The sequence below is a fragment of the Pseudorca crassidens genome, chromosome X (genome assembly GCF_039906515.1).
Source record: "Pseudorca crassidens isolate mPseCra1 chromosome X, mPseCra1.hap1, whole genome shotgun sequence".
NCBI classification, from domain to species: Eukaryota; Metazoa; Chordata; class Mammalia; order Artiodactyla; family Delphinidae; genus Pseudorca; species Pseudorca crassidens.
This window is the reverse complement of record NC_090317.1, coordinates 106,463,381-106,485,044: the sequence shown is the minus strand read 5'-3', so window position 1 is coordinate 106,485,044 and position 21,664 is coordinate 106,463,381.

Below are 21,664 nucleotides of genomic sequence, written 5' to 3'. Positions count from 1 at the left end.
TTTTCTTCATATAACTCATCTCTGAGAAATCATTGATTTCTTTATTCATTGTGGTTTCTCTCCAGTATAGTATAAGCTTCATGAGAGCATGACCTCTTTCACATTTTCCAAATGAACTTATTTATCTTATTGCTGTATCTCCGGAACCTAGAACAGCACTGGTGCATAGTAATTCCTCAATAAACATTGAATGAATGACCCTCTGTTAGCTGCTACATCCAGAGATCAACTGAGAGGACATCAGATTCATATCTCATATCTCATGCTCTTTCTCCCTAGAAAGTATTCTCATTGAGTGAACTAATGGTCAGAATCACCTGATATTCAAATATTTAAATAGTAATTTATTTAAATTTAAATATATTTAGGGCTTCCCTCGTGGCACAGTGGTTAAGAATCTGCCTGCCAATGCAGGGGACCTGGGTTCCATCCCTGGTCCAGGAAGATCCCACGTGCCGCAGAGCAACTAAGCCCATGCGCTACAACTACTGAGCCTGTGCTCTAGAGCCCATGAGCCACAACTACTGAAGCCCATGCGCCTAGAGCCCGTGCTCTGCAACGAGAAGCCACCGCAATGTGCGCCGCAATGAAGAGTAGCCCCCGCTCACCGCAACTAGAGAAAGCCCACGCACAACAACGAAGACCCAACGCAGCCAAAAATAAATTTAAATAATGTATATATATATTTAAATACATAATATTTATAATTGCTCCATTTTATTATTTTTTTGCCTAATGCATATAGTTTAATTCATGTAAGTTAAGTGAATAATATATGATGACGTTCCACTATAATATCTCTTCTCTTTTAACAACAATCTGTGCCTTAGAAACCCTTTCAAAGTTGCAATTATGCAAGCTATGTAGCTGTATCTTAACCTGAAATGATTGGTTTTAATAATTATTCAAATGGTGGGACTTCCCTGGCAGTCCAGTAGTTAAGACTCTGAGCTTCCACTGCAGGGGGCACGGGTTCAATCCCTGGTCGGGGAACTAAGATCCCACAAGCTGCACAGTGCGGCCAAAAAAAAAAAATTATTCAAATGGAGATTTATTCATAAACAGCTGGCCAAACATTAATGATGAATGTAAGCAGATCTAGAAAAAGCAATCCCACTATTTTTTTGATCATAATAGACATGATCCCAGAAGCTTCACTCACATATAAAATGTGCAAGGGTGGGGGACATTGGGAGGGGAACCCAAACATCAACAAAATAACGCACTTTTGTTTTTATATGTTATCCTACTGGGTTATACTTCAGCTCACTGGGTATCTTTCTCTTATCTATAAGTTGGTAGGATTGGACCAATGACCTCTGTTGTCCATTCTAGTTTCTTAAAATTGCTAAAGAAAATTAAAGAAAAATCTAGAATAAATAGTATTACCAAACTGAGAACCATACTGCAGTCTCTAAACGCACACACGTGCATACACACACACCCTATTACCTTCTAGTGCATTTATTATATGCCTTGTTTCCTCCATATTTTGTGGTGTGTGTGCACCTGTGTGCATTTGTGCTTGCTTATGTGTGGGTGTTTTAGACTCAGCTCAGTGCTTATTAGGTGACAAAAAATCATTCTGATAGTCTGAAACTAGACTTAGATGCCCAGGTCACCATACTTCACTTCTGCATTGCAGACATTCTGCTTTTGATATTTAGTGGAGTTAAAATAAGAATAGAGAAAAGTGGAGTGATTAATTTTGTGACTACAAGTTACGTTAGTCAAAATTCCCTTTAAGTGGCAATAATTTAAGAACTCAGTTCAGATAAGCATTTAGGTGATTTATTTAAATATATTTTCCTCTGAAGAAAATATGTTAGCTTCTTATTTCAGCTAGCTTGAATACAGTTTTAACATTAAAAACTCTTATGTTTCTAGATTGATAAATACATTCACTCACTAAAACAAACATTTATGGAACACCTACTACATGCCAAGCATTGGTTTCAATTATGAATAATATATCGTTCTGGAGCTCAAGAAACTCTTGGGGCCGAGTGGGGATAGGGCAGCGAGAAAAATGTAACAAACTAGCATAATAATGTGAGTTTGAGAATTTGATAGGGTGATAGAATATTGTATAATAAGAAAAATAAACTATTTTAGGAAAAATGTGTAAGAATCCTAATAGTCCTTTCATTTGTTACTACTCAAGACTTATATAGCTTTCTGATAATGTAGAATTTCTTTAAGGGGTTGAGAGTCTTATTTTCTGTACTCCATTAATTTATATGCATAATTTACTTTTGTCCTGATTTTGTTTTCCTGTTTTGTTATGTTATTTTTCAAAATTAAATTTCATCTGCCTGTAGTTGAAAGCAGTGGTTCTCAAAGTGTGGTCTGCAGAGCCCCAGGAATCCCCAAGATACTTTCAGAGGGCCTATGAGGTCATAATAATACTAAGACTTTATTTGCATTTTTCTCTGTGTTGCTGTTGCATTGATGGTAAAAAAGCAAAGGTGGGTGAAACTGCTGACTCCTTAACACAAATTAAGGCACTGACACCAAACTGTACTAATAGTTATTATATTCTTCATCTCCACACAGTTGCAAAAAAAAAAAAGCCAGTTTCACTAAAATGTCCTTGAATATGCAGTAAAAATCATTATTGTTATTAAATTTTAAAAAAACATCTATTTTTTTTGGCTGCATTGGGTCTTTGTTGCTGCGCACAGGCTTTCTCTAGTTGCGGTGAGCGGGGGTTACTCTTAGTTGCAGTGTGTGGGCTTCTCATTGTGGTGGCTTTTCTAGCTGTGGAGCACGGGCTCTAGGCACACGGGCTTCAGTAGTTGTGGTGCGTGGGCTCAGTAGTTGTGGCTTGTGGGCCCTAGAGCACAGGCTCAGTAGTTGTGGTGAACAGGCTTATTTGCTCTGAGGCATGTGAGATCTTCCCAGACCAGGGCTCGAACCCGTGTCCCCTGCATTGGCAGGCAGATTCTTAACCACTGCGCCACCAGGGAAGTCCTATTGTTATTAAATTTTGATCCTTGAACACGTGCCTTTTTAATAATCTGTGTGATGAAATGGGTGTTGTGCTGTATACCAAAGGATGATGATTGTCTCCAGGAAAAGGACTTGTGGGATTGTTTGTGTTGCAAATCGAATTAACCCCTTTTTTCCGGGAGTACCGGTTTTACTTGCAAGAATGATCGATAGACAAACTGGTGGGTTTCTGATGTGGGTATTTGGCAGACATCTTCTCAAAAATGAAAGAAGTGATTCTGGTCCTATAGGAAAATCAGCTGAGAGTATTTATGGCCAATAAAAACTTATTAACTCTCCTTCTTGTTCTTTTTTAACGGGTCAGTGTCTCGTAAGTGTTAAGGAATTTCTGAGGTTCATGGGACCGAAAGACCTTTGGAATTTGTTGAAAGACAACTCAGTTTCTCTGAGAAACAAAGTACTAAGATCAGTATGCTGTTCTGAGCATTTTGTAAATAAATCTAGATGTGATTACTTTCCCAATCCTGTGATTCATAACTAAGTTTTGCAGGCAGTTAAATATATTATGAATTTACTCATTCTGTGGCTTTTCTTAGAGGGATTTCAATTATTAAGGTAACAGAGCTCACATAAGAAGAAATAGCTTGCTTACTAACCTCCATTACCCGTGTCTACTGTTTTACTAAAAGGCCCATAACTGTAACCACAGATGACATTTACACCTACACAAGGATGGTCAAAGTATGAGAATAGGTCTTACAAAAACTGACCGGGCTGAACCGTTGGCAGACATATTAAAAAATAACCACACATATTATATTCGTAAAGTTAATTTTAAAAAGTTTTCTAGTTTAGAACATTTATGATATTAAAGTAATATATTTTCTCATTACATAAATAACATACTCATAGAAAGTTTGGACAAGAAAGAAAATTATAAAGAAGAAAATGAAAATCTTACCATCCAACATTAACCACAATTAATAATTTCATGTGTTTTCTGCCAGGCTTTTCCCTAATCAGAGCCAGGCAGAGCTGGAAGGGACCTCAGAGATTATCTAGTCCGACCTGCTCATTTTACAGATGAAGAGAATCCATTAAAAGGTTGACTCTATTTCTGCTTTTGTTTCAAGTTGGTTAAGCAAGAACAGTAGAATCATGATAAGACAGCTCATTATGAAGTACAGATATATTTGGAAAAACCCTGGGTTACATCATGGCCCCCAAGGAGCTGGCCCAAAGAGCCCAGTATGACTCAGCTGGCTTCTAAGGCCTTCCTGCTTTGATCATTGCCTGTGATGATGTGACATTTGGAGCGGCAGCAACCGTTTCATGTGGACTGAGGACAAAAAGCTCACACACTGAAGGTGACAGAGTGGAATGATAGAAACAACATGGGCCCTTAATGACATAATTGAGCTGCCAGACAGACCCTAGGATTGCCTACCATCAAACCTCAGTGAAAAAATTAAATGCTTCTGTTGTTTAAGTTCCTTTAAGTTGGATATTCTGTTACTCATTGCCCCCAAAATCCAAATTCATAAACCCTGTGACCTTGAGCACATACAAATATTAACTCTTCTCTACCTAGGTGTCTTTACTGGTAAAATAGAGATAATATTTATACATTTTAAAACAAAATTATACATACTCTTGTATTTTACGTCTGTCATCCAACATTATATCATGAAACTCTCCTGTATTCTTCACAATTTTTCTAAAAGGCACAATCTTTTATGCCTACAGAGATGTCTGTCATATGTTTTTCTCCAAATGCCCCTATTGCTGAGCATTTACGTTGTTAGCAAATTTTCTCTTCTATTAGGAAAGGTTGCAATGAATCCTCCTTGTACATGAATTTGTGGGAACTAAGATCCCACAAACTGTGTGGTCAAAAAAACAACAAACAAACAAACAAAAATCCCCTCAAAACAAAAACAAACAAACAAAACACTGGAAAGCTTTCCTCCCATCCCTGCCCCCTAACCAAGATTTCTGGGAAAAATTTCCTAATATAGTCTAAGCCTATGTGGGGCCCTGGCAGGAAACAGATGGTACAGTCAAATTAATTTAAGGAGAGGGATGATTTACAAAGTGAAGTGGGGTATTGGGAAACCCAAAGGAACAGTGTAACACCCTGGAGCTAGTAACAAGGCCCTTCCAGGACTAAAGGGGCGGGGGTGGCGGTGGGAAATGAACCTGGCGACAAGAAAGCCTGTATGCCCTGCAGGGGAGAGATGCAGGCAGCCTGTGGCAACCCCACAGGGAGGCGCTGGGTGAATAACCCCCTGAGTTCATTGTTCTCGTGCTGGTGCTCCAGTCTGGGGGAAACCAGAAGGCCAGGGAACCTGCTCCTATCATCCCCTTTGATACTGGGGAAACCGACTTCATGGCAGCATCTCTTGTTTTCAGGGTCACCATACAGAGGACGAACGCACCGAGTTCCTCAAAGACAGTGTTGCCCTTCTCACCAGGGCATTCCTTACTCCTTTAATGAAGGAAGTGTCCTGTGGGCCCTCCCAGAGAGAAGTCAGGTCGGGTGGTTGTCCAGTCGCACATATTAAACCATTCCTACATTCCCCCTCCCTCATCTTATGACCTCTCTCAGTGCTCTGTCAGGCGGTTCCAGCATCTCTGCGATAGGCCATCTGCCCAAGCTTCCGGGAGCCATTCAGCAATGTATTAAGACCTTACCTTCTCCTTGCCCTTGGAGTTAAACTCCAAGTCATGGGAGAGTGCTCCAGTGATAATAAACTCTTATCCATCTAGCCTTATGATCCACTCCTATGGTTCAGTCCCACTGGTTCCAAGTGCTGTTCCTAGGATTCTTTAGAAAGCAGAGCCCAATTCACTGCTTAAATCTGAATGCTTTACTGAGAGTGGGGTTTGCCTGGGACTGTCCACATTTTAGCACTGATTGTCCCACACATGATGTTCCCTTAGTCCTAGGCAAACCTGGATAATCTGTCACCCTAAATGAAAAGTGCAATCCCAGGGCAGCAAAAATGAGGGCAAAGGGCATGCAAGGCAAGGAAGCAAGGAAAGCAAATACAAGGTCATATATTAACAAGCTGGCTAGACCTTCAAGAGAAAAATGTAGCTGATTGCTTGGTCATGTGACTTATCTCCAGACACTCTGCTCTGAGCCACTGCTCCTGGGAGGAGGAAGGTGTCTGTCAGTTTCTTCCTGTCTCATATCACTCACTGGTCAGAGTTCACCATATGGAGTGTTAAACCCTCTGCAGCTCTGGGCCCTGTCACCTGGCTTTTCTGAGTGGCTCTGGGGAATCCACATTGCAACACTTCCTGCTGCAGTACTTCTTCTGAGTCCGAGAGGGGTAGGAGAAACCATACATAGCCTCTGTGGTTCTGGTTAGGTCAGGCCTCTGGGGACCGGAGCTCTATGTCTCCCACAGCAGTGGGTACAATGGAAGCCAAAACCTGGCCCTCACCCTCGGACTGCTAAAAGAGCTGGCAGTGGTAGGAAGTGAGGCAGGTGAGGACCTGGAAGCCAGGTGTTGGTGCAGCAAATCCTGGGAGGTGTATAGACAGGGAACAAGACAATACAGTAGATATATGTTCATTGGTGGAATTGTCAATGTGTGTTAACATTTTTTTCATTGAGGTATAATTTGACATATAACATTAGTTTCAGGTGTACAATGATTCAATATGTGCAGATACTGTGAAATGATCACCACAATAAGTCTAGTTAACATCCATCGCCGTATTTCATTACAGAAGTTTCTTTCTTGGGACTTCCCTGGCGGTCCAGTGGTTGGGAGTCCGAGCTTCCACTACAGGGGCCATGGGTTTGATCCCTGGTCGGGGAACTAAGATCCCACATGCTGCGTGGCCAAAAACAAACAAACAACAACAAAAAAGTTTTTTTCTTGTGATGAGAACTTTTAAGATCTACTCTCTTAGCAACGTTCAAATACAATACAGTATTATTAACTATAGTCACCATACTGTACATTACATCTCCAGGACTTATTTATAATTGCAGGGTGGTACCATTTGAGTACTTTTACCCATTTCATCCACCTCCATCTCTGTTCTCTGTATCTATGAATACCTTTTTGTTTTAGTTTCCACATATAAGTGAGATCGTACAGTATTTGTCTTTCTCTGACTTATTGCACTTAGCATAATGCCCTCAAGGTCCATCCATGTTGTTTCAGATAGCAGGATTTCCTTCTTTTTTTATGACTGAATAAAATTCCATGTCATATATTTATATGTATATCTGTATAGATCACAATTTCTTTATCCATTCATCCATTGATGGACACTTAGGTTTTTTCCACCTCTTGGCTATTGTAAATGATGTTGCAATGAACATGCGGATGCAGATAACTTTTTGAGTTAGTGTTTTTATTTCCTTCAGATAAATACCCAGACGTGAAATTGCTGGATCACGTGGCTCATGTGTTAATATTTTGAACTGGTGTGAAGGTGGCATAAGATAGTGGTTGATGCTTGCACTCTGGAGTCAGACTTGGATTTGAATCCCAGCTCTGCTACTTACCAGCAGTATCATGTTGGGCAAGTGAGTTCACCTCCTATGTAAAATGGAGCTCACAATAGTGCCTTTCTCATATGTTTGTAATGAAGAGTAAAGACAATAAGGTCTATAATATGATTACAAGACTTCTTGACACAAAATATTTAGCAAGTGTTGGTGATTGTTACTGTTTATTGGTGCTAGTACTTCCTAAAGGTACATTACATACCTGCTTAGCAAGGCAAAATTTCATTCCGTTTTCCTTTCATTTCGTTTAGTAAGACTAATAATAATAACCACCACCACTTTCTGAATTTTAACTATGTATCAGGAGCTACGCATTCAGCATTCAAGTCCACATGACACTCTGAGGAAGGTGTTTTCATTTTCCAAAGAGTAACCCAAGGTTTAGAGAGCTTATGCAACTTACCCACATCTCCAAGACTGTAAGTAGCTAAAAGGATTTTTAAAACTTTATTTGTATTCTATACCTGTCAAGGTCCCTGTAAAACCAGATGGCACATTGAAACTGGATAATTAAGTAATAACCAATATCTTGCCCACCTATATTTTTTGGTTAGATCAGGGTTTATGGAAACCAACAAAGACGGTGCAGGACCCTAGACTTACCAACAGCTGAAAGCTGTAATCACTCCTAGTCCTTAAGAAGAAGGTAGCTGGAGAAAGAGACTGACATATCCACAGGACAGTCTACCTTGTGTACCTGATTACTGGGCCCACCTCTGACAGAAATGACCTCTGGTGGGCATTTATGGGGATATAAATATTTTCACACTTTCTTTCCTTTCTGAGAAATCCATCTGTGTATCTCTCCTCTGTCTTCCTTATCATCAGTTTTTTAATCATATTTTTTCTAAGTCTCTGAACATCCAAACAACTTAGTAGATAATCACCTTGATTTAGTGTAGATCCTTATCTTAGGTTCTCTCTTCTGTTAAAGGAAGTGGACAGCCAGATTTAGAACCTGAAGTTGGGCCCTCTGGGTGGATTCCCCTTCACCAATGTCTTTCAAGGCCACCCATGTGTAGGTGGCTATTGACTTCTAGCTGGTGCTAGCATGCTATGCAGATTCATCTGTACATCAGGCCTGAGGTTTTTAACCTCTTCCATTATCTGGTCAGAGGGAACTTCCTATGAGATTGTAAGTGTAGATTAAAGGCAACACGGCAAAGCAATAGGAGCAGGTCCCATGGGAGTGTGAGCCACCAGCTTGAGCAGTTTATTTGTGTCTCTTTTGGACTCCATTGGGTCCAGTCTTGTATATATCATTTCTATTTTACAAAGGAATGCTGCAGTCCAGTTTTATGATAATGTGCATAAGATGATACCCAGTTCATGGTGGGCAGTTACTTTGGTCAGGCATTCAATTTCTACCAGGGTCTAACAGCAAGCCAGATACTGCTTTTCAGATGGAGAATTGTTGGTAAAAGATTCTCCCAATGAGACCTGCATGGTTCTACTGTCTGCCCCCAGATACTTCTGATACCAGGCTGTTGAGAGATAAGGCCCCAGTGGCAGGACAACTAGCACTATAGCCTGGACCTACCACAGAGTCTTATCTTGCTCCAGGTCCTACTCAGTAGGTTCAAGAAGCATGAACAAATGTAGTCTGTGTTGGCCTGGAAACGATTGTACCTCTTTGATTGTGATAAGCTGTGTAACGAGAAGCAGCTTATCTCATTTAGAGGTGATTTCCCAACAGGCTCCAGACCAGTGGACCCCTAGAAACTTGACGGCAGCAAATCCCTGAGTCTTCTTGCTGTTGATCTCTCACCGTCTGGCATGCATATATCTTACTTACTAACTTATTATGTCTGCTTTCTCTTTACTGGGTCCAGTTACCATGTCATAATTATACTACTACAATGAGTGTGCTACTTTGTGAGAAATCCTAATGATCAAGGACTATTATGGCAGAGAACAAGAGAGCTGACATACGCTGAGTATACTCAGGTATACTGCTGTCCCTGCATGTGAAGGCAAATGGCTTCTGATTATCTTTGCTGATAGGGAGAGGTTAAACAATTTTGTTGTCAGTAGCTATATACCAGGTACCCGAGGTTCTGTTTATTTGGCCAGATAAAGGCACTATATCCAGAACCGCAGCTGTGATGGGAATTATCATCTGATTGGAAGAGAGTCTATAGTGTCTGCCTCCTCTAGCAAGGTGGGGTTCAGGGAGATTTTGGGTTCAAAATGATCAGTTTTCTCTGTGTCTGTCCAAATATCCCTATTATATTTCTCAGGACCCCACTTAGTAGCTGTGAGATTGGTCCTCAACTGTATGTGCCCTGCAACTTCAGGAGATGACCAGCTACTTCAGCTGCCTTCAAGGCTTTCTTATTTTGCACCTGTGCCCTGAGTTGAAAACCAAGCTTCCAATTCCCCTCTTCCACATACTCTTTCTAGGATAATTAAAAATATCAGCTGAGCCCACGATCTTTATAATCACTGTCATTGTCGCATGGTGGTCAAACTCCACAGCCATCTGATCTCACAAAATCTTGCGCTACACTTGCACTGTGTGATAATTTGAATTATTGTGATGTTACTGAATCCACAGGATTACCAGTATCCCAAGGAATTTATCTTTTCACTCCTCGAATTTGTGCTCCATTGTGTCCCAGAATTACAATTTAATGTTTTGTGTCTTGGGGTCAATTCTGGCATCAATTACTATATCGTTCAGGGTCCCAGTGTGGATCAAATGGCACATTCAAACCGAATAATTTAGGTGAGTTAAATAAAGGGACCATTTACGAAGATGTGTGCAAGGTTTAGAGAAAGGATGGGGTGTAATACTCCAGGGCTAGCAACACCATGAACGAGAAAAGGGAAGGGAGAGTTACCAGAACCAGGAAAGGACCGCTAGACAGAACCTATGGCCTTTGATAGGATATGGGCAATCCACAGTCCAGCAGGGAAGGAGTAAATACCCTGTCCTCACTCTTCTCCTACCTTTTGATCTCCTGTTAATGCTCCCATTGACCAGTCTTACGCCAAGTTCAGCCTTGGCGGCATAGAACGGAATATTGAAAGGTGGAGAATAGATTGGAGGATCAAATGAAAATACCCAGTGCAACTGTAAATCCTGTGCTTCTCATCCCTGTGTTCAAAGATGCTAGCCCGAACCTATTGTTTGTAATACCTGTAGAAATAAGAAATCTAGAATTTCACTAATATTTTGTCTTATCACTCCAGGACTTCACTATTCCTCTTGAGATTAGGGAACTCAATTCTATGGAGGTATCCACTGACCAGCCTACAGACGACAGTCACCACAAAGAGTTTCAAGGTTGATGGTACTTCGTTTACTAATTTTTAAGGCCTATGTATTTCCTACATTTTGATATATTAAAAATATCTAAGTAAGGAAATTATATTAAGAACACAAGTGCCAACATAGCCATTTATTCATTTTATGACTGTTCAATCACTTACTTAATACTTATTGAACTGACTATTGCTAACAAACAAATAATCAAAACAAAGTTTATGAATTCCACATTCTAGTCGGGGAGTCTGACACAGAGAGGAAGGCAGAGGCTTGATTATACAGTAAGGAATTTGTACTTCATTTGTGGCGCACTACAAAGTCATTGGAGGATTTAAGCAAGGTAGTAATATGATCTCATTTGTGCTGAATGTTTTTTTAAAAATTTTTATATTTTAAAAATATTTATTTATTTTACTCATTTATTTGGCTGGGCCAGGTCTTAGTTGTGGCATGTGGGATCTAGTTCCCTGACCAGGGATCGAACCCAGGCCCCCTGCATTGGGGGCACGGAGTGTTAGCCACTGGACCACCAGGGAACCCCATGCTGAATGTTTTAAACTGATCATTTTGGCTGCTGTCTAGAGAATAGACTATGGCAGAGAAAGGGTAGAAACAGGATCCATTTAAAGTCCACTGTAGTAGCTTAGAAAAGAATTGATGGTGTTTTGAACTAATTTGTTAAAAGAGGAGGTGGAGAGAAGAGGATGCACACTTATTTTGGGCATAGAACTAACACAATTTGCTAATGGAGTGTACTTAAAGGGAGAGAAAGGGAAAAATTGAGGACAACTTCTATTCTTTTGTCTGGCCAACTGGATGGTTGGAGATGCCAGTAACTGATACTAGTAAAGCTGTGGGAAGGGAATGTTAGGAGTCCAGGGAGGGGCATCAAGAGTCCCATTTTGAACACGGTGAGTCTGATATCCATGTGGAGATGTCTAGTGGTAGCCGGCTATAGGAACCTCGCATTCAGAAAGGGCAGGGTTGGAGATATAAATATGGGAGCCGTGAGCATACAGATGACATTTAAAGCTATAGGACAGAATGAGTTATGCAGAGAAGTAGTGTAAAATAGGGGAGAAGACCCAGAAGCTCAATCTTTTAGAAAGTGGGGAAGGAGTGGCAGAGTCAGAAAGGAGACTGAAAGGGACAAGCGTGGTAGGCTAGGGGAGTTTGGTGTCCTAGAAGTGGGTTCAGGAGATTGGAGCCGACAGAAATCCAATTGGAATTTAAGGATACTTAGGAGAAAGGAAGTAGAGACAGTGAGTGTATACACAACACTTTCAATGAATTTTAGCTGGAACAGGACAGAGGAGTGGAGCTATAAATCATTTCATCTCTTTTTTTCTCTAAAAACACAATATTGAAAGATGATCCAGTGGTTAGGACTCAGCGCTCTCACTGCTGAGGGCCTGGGTTCAATCCCTGGTTGGGGAACTAAGATCCCACAAGCCCTGTGGAGTGGCCAAAAAAAAAAAAAAAAGATGATGCATTTTATCACATTTAGCTTTTGCTACAAATCAAATCACCCCAAAATTAGTGGCTTAAAGGATAATTTTAAGGGACTTCCCTAGTGGTGCAGTGGTTGAGAGTCCGCCTGCCGATGCAGGGAACATGGGTTCGAGCCCTGGTCCGGGAAGATCCCACATGCTGTGGAGCAACTAAGCCCATGCGCCACAACTACTGAGCCTGCGCTCTAGAGCCCGTGACCCACAACTACTGAGCCTGCGTGCCACAACTACTGTGCTCTGCAACAAGAGAAGCCACCACAATGAGAAGCTCAATCACCACAATGAAGAGTAGCCCCCTCTCGTCGCAACTAGAGAAAGCCCGCGTGCAGCAACGATGACCCAACGCAGCCAAAAATAAATAAATTAACTAATTAATGAAAAATGCTTAAAAAGATAATTTTAAAAAGGATAAATATTTATAACATTATTTGGCAGGCAGTTCTTCTGGTCTGGGTAAGCTTGGCGGGGGTTGGCTTACCCCGATGGCCTCGTTTACATGTCTGGTTGTTGGCTGTATGTCAGGTAAGGAAGAGGATGACTTGGCCATGTGTCCCGCATCATCCAGCAGGTTAGCCTGGGCTCATTCACATGCTCGTGATTATAGAGCTACTAAGAGCAACACACAAGCACTTTTCAAGTCTTTGCTTCTGTTACATTTGCTATTATTGTTCTATTAACCAAAGCAAGTCACACAGGCAAGCCAAGAGTCAGCGTGGGAGGGAAGTGCTCAAGGACATGATGAGAGAGAGGAAATTATTGCACTTCTTTTTGCAAATAGTTTTCCACAGCTATTAATGTATTTTTAATTATGTGAATTCATCCTCCAAGTTGCTCATGTTAGAAATCTCCAAGTTACTTTCTACTTCTCTTTTTCTCTCCTAGTGTAAAATGGGAATTATTTAATTTACTAAGTAAAAACGTCCTTTGTGGAAAATCATTTTCTCTCAGTACTTTAATAATCTAAATATTAATATAAACTTTGATCACAGATCCCTTACTGTTTTAATTAATTATATTCAGAAGCTAGAGAGAAATAACATAATTGGCAGACTAAAATATGAAATTTATTTAAATCCCTTATAACAAAATGTGGCTTAATAACCCAGTAATACATTCCCTTTTATTTGTTTTCTTACAAATATGCAAAGAGGTAATCACCAGTAAGTGGTAATATTTAAACACTTGGAAAAAATATTAAGTGGTACTCCTGTCTTAGGTGATTGTGTATATGCTTCTTATCTGAAGTTAGCAGCAAGTGAAATGAAATGGCTTTCCAAATGACTGCATTGTCAATCCACCTCCTTTCAGTTAATTGACTGATCCCCGTCACTGCTGCTGCCCAAGGGGTCACTTGCACTGGCGAGGAGTATGATAATCCCATACAGCATCAAAGCTTCCTACAACCATGGGTTGGTGCAATGCAATAAGGGGCCTTTTAGACAACACTGAACAGGGATACTTTCCTGCCAGGAGAGGCATAATGTGATATAAGCACAGCACTGCAGAGACACACACTGTTGGTCTGCACTCAAATTAGCTTTGTAACAATTCTGGGCCTCAGTTTATTCATCTGGGAAACAGGACATTGAGGACTTCCCTGGCAGTCCGGTGGTTAAGACTTCGGGCTTCCGCTGCAAGGGGTGCGGGTTCGACTCGTGGTCGGGGAACTAAGATCCCACAAGCCCCCGCGTGCAACCAGAAAAAACAAACAAAACAAAACAACCCAGGAGATTGCCTTTAAGGTCTTATCTCAATCTGTGGCTCTGGGTCCATGTGAGCTCTGCCGGTACCATAGAATCCACGCTCTGTCGACCATAGAAATGGAGGAGGGGCCCTGAACATCCCCAATTCTAGTTAAAACAGGAGGCAAGAGCAATCATAACCGGCATCTAGTAACAAGTTTACCATTCTGCAGACACAAATCCAGAGTTCAAGGACACAAGTGTAATAGCAGGGTAGGAATCCAAAGCTTCACGTACACCAAAAGGTTACAAACATCTGTGACTGGTGTTGGTTCCAAAATTGAGCGTTGATTGTTTTTTCCTGTGCAGCATCCCCTTGTGGTTAAAATGACCACTCCCCTGCTTTCTGAACTCCTTCCGGCTGACGGGATCAGGAGGGCGCCTGCGCCACATTTCCAGGTGGAGCCAGTCCTCAGCGTGATGCGCACATGCACGTGGACACACACAGGTGCAAACGGTGAAGCCGGCTTTCTGGGGCTCAGGCGCCGCGGACGCTTGCTTGTCTGGCTCGTCGCTCGCGCTCCTTCCTGTTTCTGACCGGCGTTGGGACATCACCTCTCGCTGTCCCAACCCCCGTTGGCACCCACTCCAGTCAAGCCCCTCAACCCGAGAGTAAATTCCTCATCTGCAGGTAAATTCCACATCCCCTTGTATTTACCTCCCTCGCGTCTCTTTTTCTCCGTACTCCTCTGGGCTCTGTGTTCAGTAAACACTTGGTCAATCTAGCGCTGCGTCAGAGGTTTTACAGTAGACCTGGGAGTTCCAAGTCTCACAGCCTTTAGAGCTGAGTCCTAAACTTTGACCTAGAATATTCCTGTCCTTTCCTTCCTCCCTCCCTGCCTACCAGTCTTAAAAACACATACATATATATATTTATTTATGTAGGTATTACTGAATCACTTTGTTGTAGACCTGAAACTAACGCAACACTGTAAATCAACTATATTTCAATAAAAATTTTAAGAAAAATAAAAACAAGATTAGGAAAAGAAAAATAGACAAAATACAGCCATTTAAAAATTATTATAATCTACTAACTTGAATTTAAGGAGAGCATATTGGTTTGACTAAAAAATGATACTGGAATTACTTGAATATACACTTGCTTGAATGATTGCAAAAAAGTTCTTAACAAAGCAAATTATTGGTTAAAGGTAAATTAAAATTTTTGTGCCTTGTACTTTTCACTTATTTATAATAAATCATGCTTATTTGGAAAAAAAAACCCAGCACATAGAGCAAAGAGCCCTCTAGTTCTCTAACTTCCAGATTTTTTTCCCTGGCCTCATAGGAACTCTATGGTATAGTTGTTTCCAATTAGTGTTCCAGACTCCTCTTCATGTGAACAGCTAAACAAGAGCTGCGGCTCTCCTGGGGCAAGGGGACCCTGTCAGGAGTACTTCAAACTGCAAGTAGCATAAAACCTGTCTTACAGAGGCTTAAATAAAAATGGGGCTAATTTTTCTCTCAGAAAGTCTGAATGAAGGTGGCTGCTGGCATTGATCAAGCAGCTCAAGGACTTTGGAGCCAGCATCTCTATAATCATCTGAGCTTTTCCTCATGTTTGACTTCTTAAGTCTTTCCCCCGCAGCTTTATTGAGATATAATTGACATATAGTGTTGTGGAAGTTGAAGGTGTTCAACATGATGATTTGATACACATAAATTGTGAAATGATTACCACAGTATGGTTACTTCACTTTACCTAATTACCATTTCCTTTTTTGTGCTGAGAACATTTAAGATCTACTCTTTTAGCAATTTTCAAGTATATAGGACTGTGTTGTCAACTATAGTCACCATGCTGTTTATTAGTTCCCCAGAACTTATTCATTTTATAACTGGAAGTTTGTACACTTTGACTGATATCGCCCCATTTCCTTCACCCTCAGCCCCTGGCAATCAGCATACTACTCTCTGCTTTTATGAGTCCAACTTTTTTAGATTTCACATATAAGTGAAATCTTACAGTGTTTGTCTTTCTCTAATTTCATTTAGCATAATGCCCTGGAGCTCCGTCCATGTTGTTGCAAATAGCAGAATTTCCTTCTTTCTCATGGCTGAATAATATTCCATTGTGTGTGTGTGTATGCATGCTATATTTTCTTCATTCATCTGTAGAATGACAGGTTGTTTTCATATCTTGGCTATTGTAAATAATGCTGCATTGAACATAAGAGTGCAGATATCTCTTCAAGACCCTGATTTCATTTCCTTTGGATATATACTCATAAGTGGGATATCTAGATCATATGGTAGTTCTATTTTTAATTTTTTGAGGACCCTCCATACTGTTTTCCATAGTGGCTGGACCAACTTACATTCCCACCTACAGTGTACAAGGGTTCCTTTTTCTCCACATCCTTGTCAACAGTTGTTGTTTCTTGCCTTTTTTATAATTGCCATTATAACAGGTAGGGGGTGATGTGATTTTGAGTTGCATTTCTCTGATAACTAGTGATGTTGGGTATCTTTTCATGTATCTGTTGGCCATTGTATGTCTTTATAAAAATGTCTATTCAGTGCCTCTGCCCATTTTTAAATTAGATTCTTTTTTCTTACTGAGTTGTATGAATTCCTTATATAGTTTGGATATTAACCCCTTATCAGATATATGGTTTGCACATATTTTCTCCCATTCAGTAGGTTGCCTTTTCATTTTGTTGATTGTGGTCCTATTATTTTTGCTTTTGTTGCTTGTGCTTTTGGTGTCATATCAAAAAATTGTTGCCAAGACCAATATCAAGGAGTTTTTTTCCCTGTTTTTTATTCTAGGAGTTTTATGCTTTTGGCTGCTGTGTTTAAGTCTTTAATCCTTTTCAGGTTAACTTTTGTGAGTGTTGTAAATAGGGGTCCAGTTTCATTCTTTTTGTGCTACTATCCCATTTTTCCAACACCATTTATTGAAGAGACTATCCTTTCCCCATTGAGTGTTCTTGGCTCCCTTGTCAAATATTAATTGACCATATATGCTTGGCTTGATTTCTGGGCTCTTGATTCTGTTTCATTGGTCTATTTGTCTATTTTTTCAGCCAGTACCATCCTTTTTTGATTATCATAGCTTTGTAATATAGTTTTAAATCAGGACGTGTGATGCCTCTAATTTTGTTCTTCTTTCTCGGGATTGTTTTGGCTATTCAGGATCTTTTGGGGTTCCATACAAGTTTTAAGATTGTTTTTTCCATTTCTGTGAAAAATGCCATTAGAATTTTGATAAAGATTGCATTAAACTTATAGATGGTTTTGGGTAATATGGATATTTTAGCAGTATTAATTCTTTTGGTCCATGAACATGGAATATTTTTCCTTTTTATTTGTGTCTTCTTCAATTTCTTTCATTAAAGTCTTATAGTTTTCAATATATAAATCTTTCATGTCCTTGGTTAAATTTATTCCTAAGTATTTTATTGTTTTTGATGCTATTGTGGATGGGATTGTGTTCTTTATTTCTTTTTCAGATATTTCTTTATGTATTGGTATGCAACTGACTTCTGTATGTTGATTTTGTAATCTGGAACTTTACTGAATTAGTTCATTAGTTCTTATAATTTTTTGGTGGAGTCTAGGATTTTTTTTATTTATGATCATATCATCTGGAAACAGAGACAATTTTACTTCTTCCTTTCTGACGTGGATGCCTTTTATCTCTTCTTCTTTCCTAATTGCTCTGGCTAGGACTTCCAGTATTATGTTGAATAGGAGAGGTGAGAATGGGCACCCTTGTCTTGTTCCTGATTTTAGAGGAAAAGCTTTCAACCTTTCACTGTTGAGTTATGGTGTTAGCTGTGGGTTTGTCATACATGGCCTTTATTATATTTAGGTATATTCCTTCTATACCCAATTTATTGAGCATTTTTATCATAAAAGGATGCTGTATTTTATCAAATGCTTTTTTGCATCTATTGAGATCATCCTATGAATTTTATCTTTCATTCTATTAATGTAGTATATCATATTTATTGATTTGTGCATGTTGAATCATCCTTGCAACCCAGGGATAAATCCCAGTTGGTCATTTTGTATGATCCTTTTAATGGACTGTTGAATTTGGTTTGCTAATATTTTGTTGAGAATTTTTACATCTGTATTCGTTAGATATTGGTCTATAGTTTTCTTGTAGTGTCCTTATCTGGCTTTGGTTTCGTGGTAATGCTGGCCTTGTAAAATGCGTTTGGGGGCGTAACCTCCTCTTCATTTTTTTGTTAAGTGTTTGAGAAGTATTGGCATTAATTCTTCTTTAAGCGTTTGGTAGAATTCACCAGGGAAGCCATCTGATCCTGGGCTTTTCTTTGTTGGGAGATTTTTGATTACTGATTCAGTGTTCTCACTTGTTATTGGTCTGTTGAGATTTTCTATTTCTTCATGATTCAGTCTTGGTAGGATGTATGTTTCTAGGAATCTATCCATTTCTTCTAGGTTATCCATTTTGTTGGCATGTAATTGTTTGTAATAGTCTCTTATGATCTTTCATACTTCTGTGGTATCAGTTGTAATGTCTCTTCTTTCATTTCTGATGTTATTTATTTGAATATTCTGTCTTTTTTTCTTAGTCCAGTTGATCATTTCTATCGTCTTTCTGGTGTCTATTTTGTTTATTTCTGCTCTGATCTTTGTTATTTCCTTCCTTCTACAAACTTTGGGCTTAGTTTGTTCTTTTTCTCTAGCTCCTTGGGGTGAAATTTAGATTATTTAAGAACTTTCTTTTTTCTTAAAGGAGGCATTTATCATTATAAGTTTCCCTCTTAGAACTGCTTTTGCTGCAGCCCATAAGTTTTGGTATGTTGTATTTCCATTTTCATTTGTTTCAAGTTATTTTCTGATTTTCTCTTTGACCCATTGTTTGTTTAGGAGTATGTTAATTTCCACATATTTGTGAATTTTCCAGTTTTCTTCTTATTATTGATTTTTAGTTTCATACTATTGTGATCAGAAAAGATCCTTGATATGATTTCAATCTTCTTAAATTTGCTGAGACTTGTTTTGTAACCTAACAAGTGATTTATCCCAGAAAATGTTCAGTGTGCACTTGAGAAGAATGTATATTCTGATACTGTTGGATGGAATGGTCTGTATATGTCTGTTAGGTCAATTTGATCTAAAGTATAGTTTCAGTCCAGTATTACCTTATTGATTACCTTACCTTATTGATTTTCTGTGTGGATGATCTATCCCTTGTTGAGAGTGGGGTATTGAAATCCCCTACTATTATTGTATTGTTGTCTACTTCTCCCTTCAGATCTATTAATATTTGCTTAATATATTTAGGTGCTCTGATGTTGGGTTCATATATATTTACGATTGTTATGTCCTCTTAATGAATTGACCCCTTTGTCATTATATAATGACTTTCTTTGTCTCTTGTTACTGTTTTTGGCTTAAAGCCTATTTTGTGTGGTGTAAGTATAGCTACTCCTGCTCTCTTTTGGTTTACACTTGCATGGGATATCTTTTTTCATCCCTTCACTTTGAGCCCATATGTGTCCTTAAAGCTGAAGTGAGTTTCTTGTAGGCAGTATACAGTTGTGTCTTTTTTTTTTAATAAATCCATCCAGACACTCTGTGCCTTTTGATTGAATAACTTAAAGCATTTACCTTTATATTAATTATTGATAAGTAAGGACTTACTAATGCCATCTTATTAATTGTTTTGATTCTTCATCAGGTAAATCACAGATCTCCTTGTTTTGGGGGTTGGTTACTGAACGATTATTGAGATCCTTTGGTGGTGTCATGTTTCCTTAATTTTTCATGCTCCTTGAAGTCTGACATTGCTATCTTCCCATTTGAAGCAGCAGTCACCTCCTCCAGTCTTTACTAACTGCCTTAAGGAGAGATATACCTCTTGTCAGCCCTGCTAGGGATTCTGAGGCTTTCCCAGAATCCTATGGTATCTATGGATACACCCACTCCATGATTCTTGCTCTCTCTTGTGGCAAAATTCTTAAGCTTGTATGCCTTCTATCCCTTCGTGCCGACAGCCTTCCTTTCGCTTTTCCAGGGGCGGAGCTAAAGGTCAAGTTTGTGGTCGCTTCTGGCCTGCAAATTTGGGCAGACTTTCTGCACACGCTTGATCTTGCCAAAGATCAGTAGCCATCTGCCAAAGCTTGATCTTGCTAATTGGGAGCATCCAGAGGGAGCTGGGCACAGGAGGGGGTGCGTGTGGGTGAGGCACAGAGCGCTAGGTGTACCCATGGGCCCTTTGGGTGGATCTGCACATGTGGTGTTCCCAACTGCTCGTGGATGGGCTTCTTGATGGAGTCCTTGATGCAGTTAGTAGGATCTGCATCTCTTTAATGCCCTCTGAATGTTCTATCAGCCACTCTCGCAGTCTCTTCCCAGCCCCCAGTTATGCAGGAAGGCTCAGTAGTCTGGATGGGGTGAGGCAGAGACATAGTCCTCCTTGGCAGCATGCCACACAGTTGGGGAAGCTGAGTACTCACGCAGACTCCCTGCAAGAGAAATCATGGGTCCGGAAGGTTTCTCTTGGCCCTGAGCTGTGACACCTTGGGAAAGGGTGATGTAAGTAAGGTAAAATGATTCCTCTTACCCTTTCCAATGCATCCAAACTTGTATTTTTGGCTCCAGTGGTATGCTGGGAACCTGGACCTCCACAAAGGCTCTCTTGTCCATGGGTGATTGTGTAAGATTGTGTTCTCCAGGGGCTTCTGAACCATGGCCAAGAGGGGCTGGAGCTGGTTCATGGGTCACTGCAAGGTCCACAGGCAAGACCAAGGTTTGTTGCTTATTACCTGATGCATGGATAGATCGGGCTCCTCCAAAGTCCCTTGACATATGGTGCTGGATCACACAGCTCCCACAAAGGCACTTCTGCCCATGGATAGATGCCAAATTGTTGTTGTTGAGAGGGGATATGAATGAAGGACATCTTATTTGGCCATATTGCTGACATCACTTGTGACTTTTTATGGTTCGAAAATGGCTTCCTCAGCCTCATATTTTCAGCAGACCCAGTTTGGCTTATGCCATAGATCCAAAAGTTAACAGTTCCCAAAGCAGAGTTTCCCAATGCTGAGTGACCATGGGCAAGCATACATTGCAATTTTGTGTTTGAAATCAATCAAATACCCAAACAAATAAATGTGTAATTATAAATTGTGTCAAATTATATGAAGAGGAGCAAATAAATTATTTAAGAACCCCATTGTCATCTGTAAAATGGGATAATATACTATCTGTCTCAAGGCTTAAATGAGATAATACATGGAAAGCACTTTGCATAGCACCTGGTATTAAGTAAGTGCTCAATAAAAATGATCTATTTTGATATTATTATATTTTTGCCATGTAATTCCAACTTATAAATGCCTTATGTATCAAACTATTACTGGTTTATAGTGATGGATTCTTCTTAGAAACCTATGACCCATTATTGTTATTTACTACGGTTAATTCACCAACTTGTTATTCTACCTTTATACAAAAAAGAATTAAGTATGTGTAGATTTTATGTCCCAATACAAGCACATATCATTTCTTCCTCTGCACACTGATCACAGGATTCTATTAACTCTATTGCTGTCAGGTAGAATTGACCAACAAATTATGTGATATTATTTGCATTATTTTCTGTCAAAATACTAAGAAGTTATAATGTTTATATCATGCAAAGATCAGACTGACCTCTAAATCATCC